The 11,555-nt window shown below is 40.8% G+C and overlaps 1 protein-coding gene across 1 annotated transcript in view; it reads right to left on the bottom strand.

The window, feature by feature from the left end:
* Positions 1 to 1,423, bottom strand: part of dgkb (diacylglycerol kinase, beta) — an 80,189-nt gene extending 78,766 nt beyond the window's left edge. Inside the window, exon 1 of the mRNA XM_063486436.1 lies at positions 1,082 to 1,423. The gene's annotated coding sequence lies outside the window, so the exon portion shown is untranslated. The remainder of the gene's footprint in view (positions 1 to 1,081) is intronic.
* Positions 1,424 to 11,555: the final 10,132 nt, after the last annotated feature.

Genomic DNA, 11,555 nt, shown 5'->3' with positions numbered 1-11,555 from the left:
AAAACAAAACTTAAGATGTTTAATACACATTTTTCTTTACATCCAGTCAATCAACTCTGATAATTAAAATGAAACTGATTTACAAGTTCACTCAGCTACCTTAAGGAGCTCAGTTAATTAATAAACTTAAATCAACTTAGCTAACAGATTATGTTAGTTAAGCTAAAATAGATTCCTAAGTTAAAAGAACTACTAAAGTATTTGAATTAACTAAAAAACCCAAGTCAACTGAACTAGGACAAGAGTTTAAACAATAGATTATTTTAATTTAGCTGAAAGGGTTTTCCCAAGTAAAGATGACAATTAAAGGAGTTGAACTGACTAATAAATCTCAGTCAACTAAACTAAGATGAAAGTTTAGACAACATGTGATTTTTCATTAAGATAACAATTGGTTGTGTTATAAGAACAAACTCTATTTCTTGACTTAACTTAAAATTTTAAGGCAGCCCTTTACCTCATATTTTTAAGTTGAAACAACAAGTTATATTTTACAGTGCAAGATAAAGCAACACAATATGAAGCCACTGGTGCTGCTGCCTTAACACGCTGCGTGCGTGGGAATCAGCCTCCCTCACATAAACTTTGATCTGCCTCTGGAGCTTAAACTAGAAACGCTCTGCACTGTCTTTCTTAATGTTTTGCACAGGCAGCAAAAAAGAAAAGAAAAGAAAAGGAGCTGATGGGAAATCTTGTTGTTTATATCAGATCTCCACTGAGTCTAATTCCAGCACAGAGATACAATCTCAAATATAGTACTGGTGTGTGCAGTACGTTCCTGCTTTGCACTGCACTGTAATCATCCTCCTTTCCGGCGTTGCCTGACTGCAGTGCATCCTCACAAAAACATTCAGCTGGCATCCTCTGAACAAAACCCAGCTCTGCAAATGTTATCAGATAAGCTTCATTGTCCATTAGTAGTGCAGTGTGGAGATAACATGTGGAACCATGTGTTACACACCACTTGGAGAAGATCTTAGCTCAGACACCACTAATGCTTTGACACAGAGAATCAGTAGGTAGTGGCCACTGCGACATGCAACACAGGGAATCAGATGAGAATTCAACATGCCTCGCTCACCTGCTGCAGATCTGGAGTTAATCACCAAGACAGATGAGGGAGGAGTCCTTTTGGACAGGCTTTTTCAGATGCAGCTCCTCACTCACATTCCTGCCGTGTCCTCCTCTTGAGCTTCTCTTAGCTGCAAGGCAAGGTGGGTGTTGTGCAATTAGATGGAGTGGAAGAGTGTGTATCTGTGTAAGAAAAAGAGGAAGGAAGGAGCAGCAGCAGCCCTCTGCTTCCTGTCAGTGTATGAGTATGTGGATGGGTTAGTGTTTGTTTTTCTCTGAGGCAGAGTCTGGTCAGAGCAGCATCGCAGGGGATGTGGGGTGGTGAGAGAGAGAGAGAGAGAGAGAGAGAGAGAGAAAGAGTGTGTGTGTGTGTGTGTGTGTGAGAGAGAGAGAGAGAGAGAGAGAGAGCGAGAGAGAGACAGAGGATGAGGGAGAGCAAAATCATCCAGCGCTGCTCTGCCTGCAATGATCAGTTTCCATACTCCCGCTCGCTCACGTCACATCCCTCCATCCCTCCCCTCTACTGCTCTGTTATTCACCTTCCCCTCCCTCCCCTGAAAACCCAGAGGTCCTATGCTCTCTCGCTTTCACTCTGTCTTTCTCATTTCCCTCCCTACTACTCCCCAATTCCCTCCTCCTTTCAAGCTATCTTCACTCTGGTCACTGTGTCATGCATCAGCCGACCACATTAGCATTCCAAACGGCAGGCAGTAAGTGCAGCAACCTGTAGGATGTTCTCTCCAGAGGGCTGAAAAAAGGTGGGAAAACTAGAAAGATGAAGACAGAGATGTGAGAGAGGGTGAAGGGTGAAGCACAAGTTGAGAATGAAAGATGAGAAAGGGTGACAAATAGAGTGGAAATAGAAAATGACAGAGATGATGCACAGGAGGTGGAGGAGGAGGTGGAGGAGGAGGGCACGCTTTTTGTGAGCAATTCTTTCCATTCTCTTCTCCCATTTTTGCACAGAGGACACAAAAACATAACATCAAACAGATATGAAAGCATTTTAGCAAAGAGCGCAAACATGTCTGCATTTTCATAAAAAGTTTAAAAAAGAGGGTCTGTCAGATGTTTTTCACAAATCAGAGTCTAATTTCTATGTACTGGATACAAACATAGTATTTTTAAAGACAAAAAAAAGTCCCACTGGAAAATTGATAATGGCTCGTTTTCAGTACCCATCAAAAGAGTATAGTCAATAATGAGAATATTTGTGATTTTTAGAATAGCTTGTTAAATGTAGCTAATCTATAAATACATGGACCTAACATTGGTGGCTATAAATCCATTTGTAGTTACTAATTTGAAGCTATAGACACACAAAACAGTTACAAGATGCTTCAACCACAGTGTAATTTTAATATATGTATACAAAAAAAACAGTATAGGTTATGTTGATTTGCAACAGTAAGCACAGCAACAATATTAACAACAATGCCAAAAACAACATGAGATAAGGTACATTATGAGCACCAGATGTCTAACTGACTAGTGGCTCAGAAACCCATAATGTCAAAGTGCTTGGCATTAAAGAACATATCCACCCTTCCCCTACCCCTGTGTAGCGTAAGCCTACAAAGCTTATAGATCCACACAGAATGCCATCACCATGGCTCTCCATGTCACACTGACCTATCTTAAACAGAAGAGGGCATAGCATGTGAGGATGCTTTGTATTGACTAAAGCTCTGCATTAGCTGATAGGTCGATTTGTGGTTTCAATAACTTCCTATTTGTGTGGATCAAGGACTTCCTGTCTTACCACCACTACAATCAGATTTATTCAAGGCTACGTACAAATGCAGCCCCCTTCTCCCCACACAGCCTGAACACAAAACAATCATTAAAACTGAAGAGGCCACAATAGCACTGGGACTAACTTTAAATATGAATTAGAAAGCCTACAGAGATGAAATCTGCAAAGCAGTAGGATGGTGTAAAAACTCAATTTCTCACTGAGCATCAATGAAACAAAGAAATCACAGACTGCAAGAACCTCTCCCTACTAAACATTAAAAGAAGGTAGACAGATGGGTTACCAGTATAAGCTGCATATATGTATAAAAGACGTAACCACCATGACATCGGCTTCTGGTTTCTGGCTATAAACAATAAACAGCATCTGTGTCTGAAAATTTAAGCCTATTCGGAAAAAGCAGTCTATCTGAAGGCTTAACTGGTGGTGAAAGCAGTGGTTACAAAAAGACTGCTGGTCCTATAAAAGTTACTCATGTGATGTCATAAACAAATAACCCAAGAGTTGTCTGCCAAACAGGACGTGATATAAACACTAGTTGCTAGGGAAAAATCTGTAATCCCTGACCGATTGCCAAGTACTTCCTGCAGGTTGCTGAAATTGTCTGCAAAGAGGCTGTTGTATCAAAAACCTCCTTGTATTTGCTTTGGTCATGAGCAGACTGTCACAGTTGCCTGTAGTTTGCATGGAAAAAGCTGACATGTCTGCAAACACTCACTTACTACTTGCCAAGTGGTAATAAAGCTTTAAAAAGTGCAATGCAAATTTTTACCTTAAATTCACAAATTCTCGATTTCTGGATTACATCACTTTTTTTAAGTGATGTAATCCAGAAACAGTTATATAAGAAATTCTCCAAAAGTCACCAACACGCCATACACAGTTAGAAGGTCCAGTTAGGTAACTCAAATTAAAAAAGGTAAAGCCTTGACAGCCAATGGCTATTGGCTCCACCTACTTTTGTTTCTAGTTGTACAAAAATTTTAACTTCATTTTTACTCAAGCTAGATGCTTTAACATGGGAGTCTATTAGGACTGACTTGCTTTTGGAGTGTCAAGTGGCCATTTGAGGAGCTGTAGATGTTTTACACTTTGCCGTTAGCACTGGTGCAGTTTCTATCTTGAAGAATCACAGAAAACCCTGCATGGTCAATCAGTCCAACTGCCTGCCTGACCACTTAGGAACTATTTGGTGAGTTATTTTTACCACTTTTCTACATAGTGTACTGGCTGCATCGCAGGATGGCATACCAACTTATAACAGCACACAGGAAAATTTTCCTGAGAGCGATAAACTATCCTGAGAAAATAAAGGTTTCGCCTCACTGGGAATAAACTGCTTTGGCTTTCAAACAGGCATATCTCTAAGATTAAAATAATGTTTCCTTTTGTGGCTGTATTAAAAAAAAGAGGGACAGCTTTCTTAGGTGATGGGTGTTCATCCTTCATTAATATTCAAAACACAGCCATTGACATTTTAGACATTTTAGCTGATACTCCTATTCAAAGAGATGCATGCTGAGTGCTCACATACAAATTAGCTCAATTTGGCCTCAGTTGAAGCAATCAATAGTAATGAAGTCAGAGGGTTAAAGCCACACCACTAACATATGAAATGTAAGAAATCTCCCCAGTGGCACAGAATGACACAAATTGGCACAAATTTAACCGAAATCAAGTTTCAGTGTTGGTTTGATGCAGGAAATGTCTATCGTAAGAATGAGTCACATTTAACCCTTTCAGCCACACTAAGTGCCTTTGTAGTCTGAGCTCAACTGACAGCTGGCTTTTCACTATAGCTTAAATTGTGGTAGTTATAAAGATTTGACGTCGCTCCGTTTTATGATATTTCAGATGATGAAGGGTGTCATGCTACTTTGACTTTGGGGCCTGGATTAAAAGATAAGCCCCAAACGCATAAACACAAGTGTGCAGCAGAAATGTTTTGTGCTATGTTCACAACAAAACACTTCTGCAGTAGACATGAAGGTGACTCAGCAACAGTTCTTGCCCTGCAGTTCTGCTGTTGTGCAGAGAAAAAGACTTGAGAGTAATAAGCATTTCACTTCTTGGAACAAACCTAATATATCCTATTCACTTACCAGCCCACCTTTAGATAACCTGTACATTGAAACCTTTCATGTAACCTCCCACCTACTGGAAGCAGCATTTAATCCGACCCACAAGCCTCAGCATGAATTGAGTTTCATAAAAGGTTGCTGAACAATGACCCAGATATTGGCAGTGTGGCAGTGGCGCCTCCAGGCTATCTGGGTAGGTCATGTGGGCGTTTACATTTGTGTCAGAGTGGCAGAGCCAGTTGAAATATTGACATGTCCTTCACATGTGACTAGCAATGACTAACTACAAGACATCTGCTTCTCAGGGTGCTGTGCAGCCAGGATCTGGCTGATTTTACTGTATAATTTGACATTTGACTACAGCCGAGTACAAAGTTCATTCTAAAACAAAGAAATCTACTATAGGAAAAACATAATTACATTAGTGTCATCATTAAAGTTTATTTACACAAAGTAAACTTTAAGCAACAAGCTGTAAGGAGACACCGCTCTTATCAGCTTGTAATGATGAACATGTTGGCCAACATTGCTGCGTCTGCTTCCTCTTTGCATATCAGGCAAACACAAGCTTTTAAATGTCAGTACTTACTGTTCTTTAGCCTCCAGCTTGGTATCCAACAACTCTTCAGTGAAATGTCTGGCTATTTAGATGCTAAAATTTCCGCTGTGTTTACCAGCTAGCTGATTACTAAGTTTGCTGCGGTGCTTGGCAGGTTCATCAAAGACGTTCAGTTTCAAATTAAACTATAGGAAGTGGGAAGTGTGAGACCAAACCAAAACAGAACATTAAAAAGAAAAAAAAATCTATGAACAAAGGCCTGTTCTCAAACCAGTCATACTGATTCTGCAAAATATTAATGAATCCAAACACAGATCCACACAAATACAAGTGAGGCCTGCTCTACGAAGTTGGTTTCGCTTCCCTAACATTACCAATCAGACTAACCAAGTAAAGTATTTTACAAAGAAGTTCAAACTAAAATATATTTTTTACAATAAATAAATATGTAACACAGACTGAAGGCAGCACAGCTGCTGCAAAGTATTGTGTGTGAGAGAGGAAAATTATTGTATTTAATACACTATATGAATGTATATGCGCTTTAAGTGAGACCTACTGGATTAATAATGTTTAGATTATATGAACCAGGCAGGGAAGTAGGCAGGTTTGTTGAATGTGTGCAGACTTGTCAGAATTATAGTTGTATCATCAAGAAGTGGAGGGACGTGACAGACTGCAGCTGTTATTCTAGTAAATGTTTAGATATGCATAATATAGTTTTAGCATTCTTGTTTTAGCAACAGCCCCAGTGGTGTTTACCTGCCAGAAAGGAAGTAAAAAAAATAAATATTCATAATATAAATAATTCAAATAGAGCTGTAGCCTACTGGCATTATGCCAAATATAGATTTTTCAGCACGGCCACTTTATTTTTAGAGCCTAAATATTTTAAAGAGTGGCACCAATTTAGCTAGAGTCAAATTCAGTTCTTTATAAAAAATTAATTATTTGTGAATTTATTTTTTTTTTTCAGAACATTCTGGATCCCGATGACACAAAAGATAGCCCTCAGATGTCACTAAGCTCCAGGAGCAACAGACCTGCATCATTATGAGATCATTATATATATGTGGGGCAGACACAATGGAGGCAGGTTAAATTAGCCTCTCTGCATCAATGACACCCTTCTGTCTCCAAAAATAGAGTGAAACACAGACACAAACACACACAGTACACTCAGCTTTCTGTTAGTTTCGTCTTGCCCTGAGTGACAGGATCGGAGCTGGTCTGGGGTGGAAAAAATCTCTTCGGTTACGTTTAATTCATTTAGTCATTAATTTTTTGTTTTGTTTGTTTCTATAAAGCCAAATTTAACTGAATGATGAAGAAAGTAGTACTATAAACACCTTTTGTTCTACACAATACTGCAATGAAAGCAATTTTAGGTTCTATGACTCAAACCTCTTTCTTAAACAAATGTCCAAAGCCCATATCAGTTCTACTTCACTCTTCCTCTGTGCTACAAATAACAGCCTGAGTGTGGAAGATAGACAGAATCATAAAGGGACCATTATATAAGTCGTGAGCATCTACACTGGCTGACCCTTGGTCTTTCTTCCCGGAGGAGTTGATCAGATTGATGCTGGCTAGGTCACAGACAGCTGGGGCTTATTTGCCATGTATCCATCCCCAGGCAGAAGCCAAAGAGCTTTACGAGGTAGAGCAACATTCATGTGTAAACACTAGGCAGCAGTCATTTTGAGGAAGTGTGTCCATGTGTACAGGAAGTTATGGAAGGGAGACTAAAATGCACAACTAATTTCAGTTTTGAAAATGTTGGAGAAGATGTAACTCCTCCTTTATAACAATTAGACTTCCAAATACTTAGAAGCATAACCAAATTAAACATGTCCAAATAGATCCATTAAGTTTTAAATCTAAAAATCTAAAAAATCTCGACCTTGTAGTGCAATATTTCTTCAACCCTGCAATTGTCATATTCAATGTTCAGCAAATGACTCCAGCTGAAGATCTTCCAACCATTTATATGAGATAAAATCTTAATACAATCTGATATTTACATATGATACTTTTCATCAAAGCAATGTGGCAAATGTAAATGTAAACATGTCACAATTTTGTCTTCCTCGCTGACTATTTTATCTTTCTTAATAAATGCTTGATCAGTTCTTTGAAGATGGATATCTATTTTATTTTTAGAGCAGGAGTTTCTGTTACTGTGCTTCCTAAGGAGTTTTTATTAAACGTCTCCATGGGGGATCAGTTCAGCTCGAAAGTGGCCATATAGCAGAAAAAAAATACAAATTTATAACAAGACCAAGTGGGCAAGCACAAACAGGCTGGTGCTGCAGGCCAATCAGTTTAGATGATACAAATTTTCTTCTTATTGGTTTCTGAAAATGTTCAAATGACCCCACTGTTGGGTACATTTTCATAAGTACTGGCCTGTTTATCCTAATTCTAAACACTGACCCCTTTAATTCAGTGTTCATATACAAATATATTTAAATTCAGGGTGGCTGTAGCTCAGGAGATAGAGCAGGTCATCTACTATCCAGAAGGTTGGTAGATGCTCCAGTCTGCATGCCTTCTTGGGCAAGCAAGAAGCAAGCTACTAACCCCAAGTTGCTCTCTGATGCATCCATCATATTATGAATGTATGCGACTGGTAGATAGAAAGCACTTAAGCAAAGGAGAAAGTGCTTGTGTGAATGGGTGAATAAGGCATGCTGTATAAAAAGTGATTTGAGTACTCAGAGAGTAGAACAGCACTATGTAAGAATCAGTCCATTTACCATATAGTACCACATAGTGTGAGCAATGATCTTTGGTGAATGGGAATTAAAATATATGCAGAAGATTTAAGCACAATGTAGAAAACATATAAAAATAAGTTAGGAATATCTTCAAATACTAGCCATTTTAAAATGTCATATACAAATGTATTTTTAAAATATTGATAATATTAGTGATAGTGATAATAATATAGTAGGACACAGACTGTATAACCAGTGACACATTGTTTCATGGTTGTATGTTTGTTTCTGTTGTCATGGTATTTGCACCAGTGTTTGCTAAGAGCATCTTTTAGATGTTCAGCTGTGACAAACTATGCTTGTGTAATTTGCAAATCTTTTAAGTGGAAAGATATTTGTGGGTGAACAAAGCTTATATATTTAAAGCACCAGTAAAACAAAAAAACAAGATTCTTCATGTATCAGATGACACAAATCTAAGAAATTTGTGGTTTTTGTGCCCATCATCCACATCCACTACACGCCGAGCAAATACAGCACAACCATAAAATGTTGGAGCCTCTGTACATGTATGAATTTAAGGGGTGTTTACATGTGCCCACATTTACAAATTCATGCCAGTGTTTGTGTAGTAGGATCTCTATCTGTCCCCATGGAGAGCACTGAACTATAGAGTATTAACTTAGGATGAGTCACTGGAACATTCTTGGCTCAGAGGGAGCAAATCACATTTGTTCACTCTTCCCATCTGCCATGTAATGAGGGAAAAGGAGAAAAAACAGGGAACCACACAGACAAATAACATTGTAACTGATGAATTACGTCAATTTATTTATACAGCATTTATATAAAAATTAAAACAAACAACATGTGTGCAATACTAAATAAACAGTTTTTGTTAAAGAGAATTACATTTTCTATAAAATGTCTTTTTAATGTCATAAAATTAATATGGGCTAATACTGCAGTGTTTTTCATTGCTCTACACTTATCATAGATCAAAGGGTTTTGGTATGCTTATGTTTCTGTTGATACAGTTTCAAATCTCTAAATTAAAATAAGCATCTTTTCCAAACATTTAGCCTTTCTAACCAAAATTATATGTATAGTCATACACTGTTTACTGTTTTAAAAAAAAAGATTAATGGTGCATTACTTTTATTGTGTTTTACAACTCCTTGCGGTCATCCCTCAAACCTTTATCCTGTGTAGTACATCTGTGGAGGAGTGCACAAAAATTTGTATTATCCATGTACTTATGGGAGTAACATTGTAGCCTGAGAGTAGTGATTGCTCTCCAAGGTTGTTGCTGTGAACTAGCCTTGACCAAAACTACCGTTTGGACACAATCAAGACAAAGTAATTTCTCTTGTTTTGTATATAGTCCTCTTGATTTTATATATTTCTCCTGTTTGTTATTTATTCCTGCTGTTTTACTATCCATCCATCCATCCATCTTCATCCGCTTTATCCGGGGGGGCAGCAGCCTAAGCAGAGAAGCCCAGACCTCCCTCTCCCCAGCCACCTCCTCCAGCTTATCCGGGGGGAACACCAAGGCGTTCCCAGGCCAGCCGAGAGATATAATCTCTCCAGCGTGTCCTGGGTCTGCCCCGGGGCCTCCTCGAGGTGGGACATGCCCGGAATACCTCACCCAGGAGGTGCCCAGGAGGCATCCTTGTCAGATGCCCGAACCACCTCAGCTGGCTCCTTTCGATGTAGAGGAGCAGTGGCTCTACTCTGAGCCCCTCCCAGATGGCTGAACTTCTCACCCTATCTCTAAGGGAGAGGCCAGCCACCCTTCGGAGGAAGCTCATTACCGCCGCTTGTATCCGCGATCTCGTTCTTTCGGTCACTACCCACAGCTCGTGGCCATAGGTGAGGGTAGGGACGTAGATCGACCGGTAAATTGAGAGCTTCGCTTTTAAACTCAGCTCCCTCTTCACCACGACGGTCCGGTGCAGGTCCGCATCACTGCAGCCACAGCACCAATCCGTCTGTCAATCTCCGGCTCCCTTCTCCCATCACTCGCGAACGAGAACCCGAGATACTTGAACTCCTCCACTTGGGGCAGGAACTCATCCCCGACCCAAATTGGGCACTCCACCCTTTTCCGGCTGAGAACCATGGCCTCAGATTTGGAGGTGCTGATCCTCATTCCCGCTGCTTCACACTCGGCTGCGAACCGTTCCAGAGCGAGCTGGAGGCCTTCACTCGATGAAGCCAACAGAACCACATCATCCGCGAAAAGCAGAGATGAGATTCTGAGGCCACCGAAGTGAAAGCCCTCCGCCACTTGGCTGCGCCTAGAAATCCTGTCCATAAAAATTATGAACAGAATCGGTGACAAAGGGCAGCCCTGGCGGAGCCCATCACCCACCGGGAACGAGTCTGACTTATTAACGGCAATGCGAACCAAGCTCTTGCAACGGTTGTATAGGGATCGAATGGCCTGTAGCAATGTGCCAGACACCCCATACTCCCGCAGCACCTCCCACAGGACACCCCGAGGGACACGGTCGAATGCCTTCTCCAGGTCCACAAAACACATGTAGACTGTAGAACCAGACAAAGAGCGATTCAGAAGACCCTTATGAAGAAAACATCGAGGGAACAGTTTACCCTGCCCGGGATAGGGTCACCGGGTCCCTGCCCTGGAGTCAGGCCCGGGGAGGGTGCCCGAGGGCGAGCGTCTGGTGGCTGGGCCTTAGTCCATGGGGCCCGGCCGGGCACAGCCCGAAAAGGGGACATGGGCCCATCCTTCCGCAGGCCCACCACCCGCAGGAGGCGCCATAGGGGTCAGGTGCATTGTGTGCCGGGCGGCGGCCAGGAGCGGAGGCCCTGGCGGACTGATCCAAGGCTGGCAAGACTGGCAATCGGGACATGGAATGTCACCTGCTGTTTTACTATTTATATTTTATTCCTGCACTATTCTATTCTATTCTGCTTCCTCCTGAGTGGTTACTGTATAGACTTTAAAGGCCTTCTCTCCAAGCAGTCTTTGATACACAACCACAATACATTTTGCACTTGCAAAAGGTGGCTGTCTGTCTGTCTGTTGTTTTCCACAGCAGAATGCAGATTTGCAAGTATTTGTGTATATCTGTAGGCCCAAATGTGTAAGGCATGTGATGGGTCACAAGCTTGTGGTGGGACTGTCTTAAGGTCATTGTCATCATTGCCTTCTATTCATTTGCAGGATCTCAGACGTCAGGCTCCAATCATCTCACCTTTTGTTTTCCTCAGAAGAAACCTCACAGAGCCTTTGAAGCTGCATAGTTGGGGAAATATACATTCTGCAGGTTAAAAGTTGTGAAATAAAAGTGAGAAAACTGACATCAGCCTGTAGGCCTCATTAATTATAAAATACA

This window comes from Pelmatolapia mariae, linkage group LG10_11 (assembly GCF_036321145.2).
Source record: "Pelmatolapia mariae isolate MD_Pm_ZW linkage group LG10_11, Pm_UMD_F_2, whole genome shotgun sequence".
In the NCBI taxonomy this organism is placed as follows: Eukaryota; Metazoa; Chordata; class Actinopteri; order Cichliformes; family Cichlidae; genus Pelmatolapia; species Pelmatolapia mariae.
This window is presented reverse-complemented; position numbering and strand designations above follow the sequence as displayed.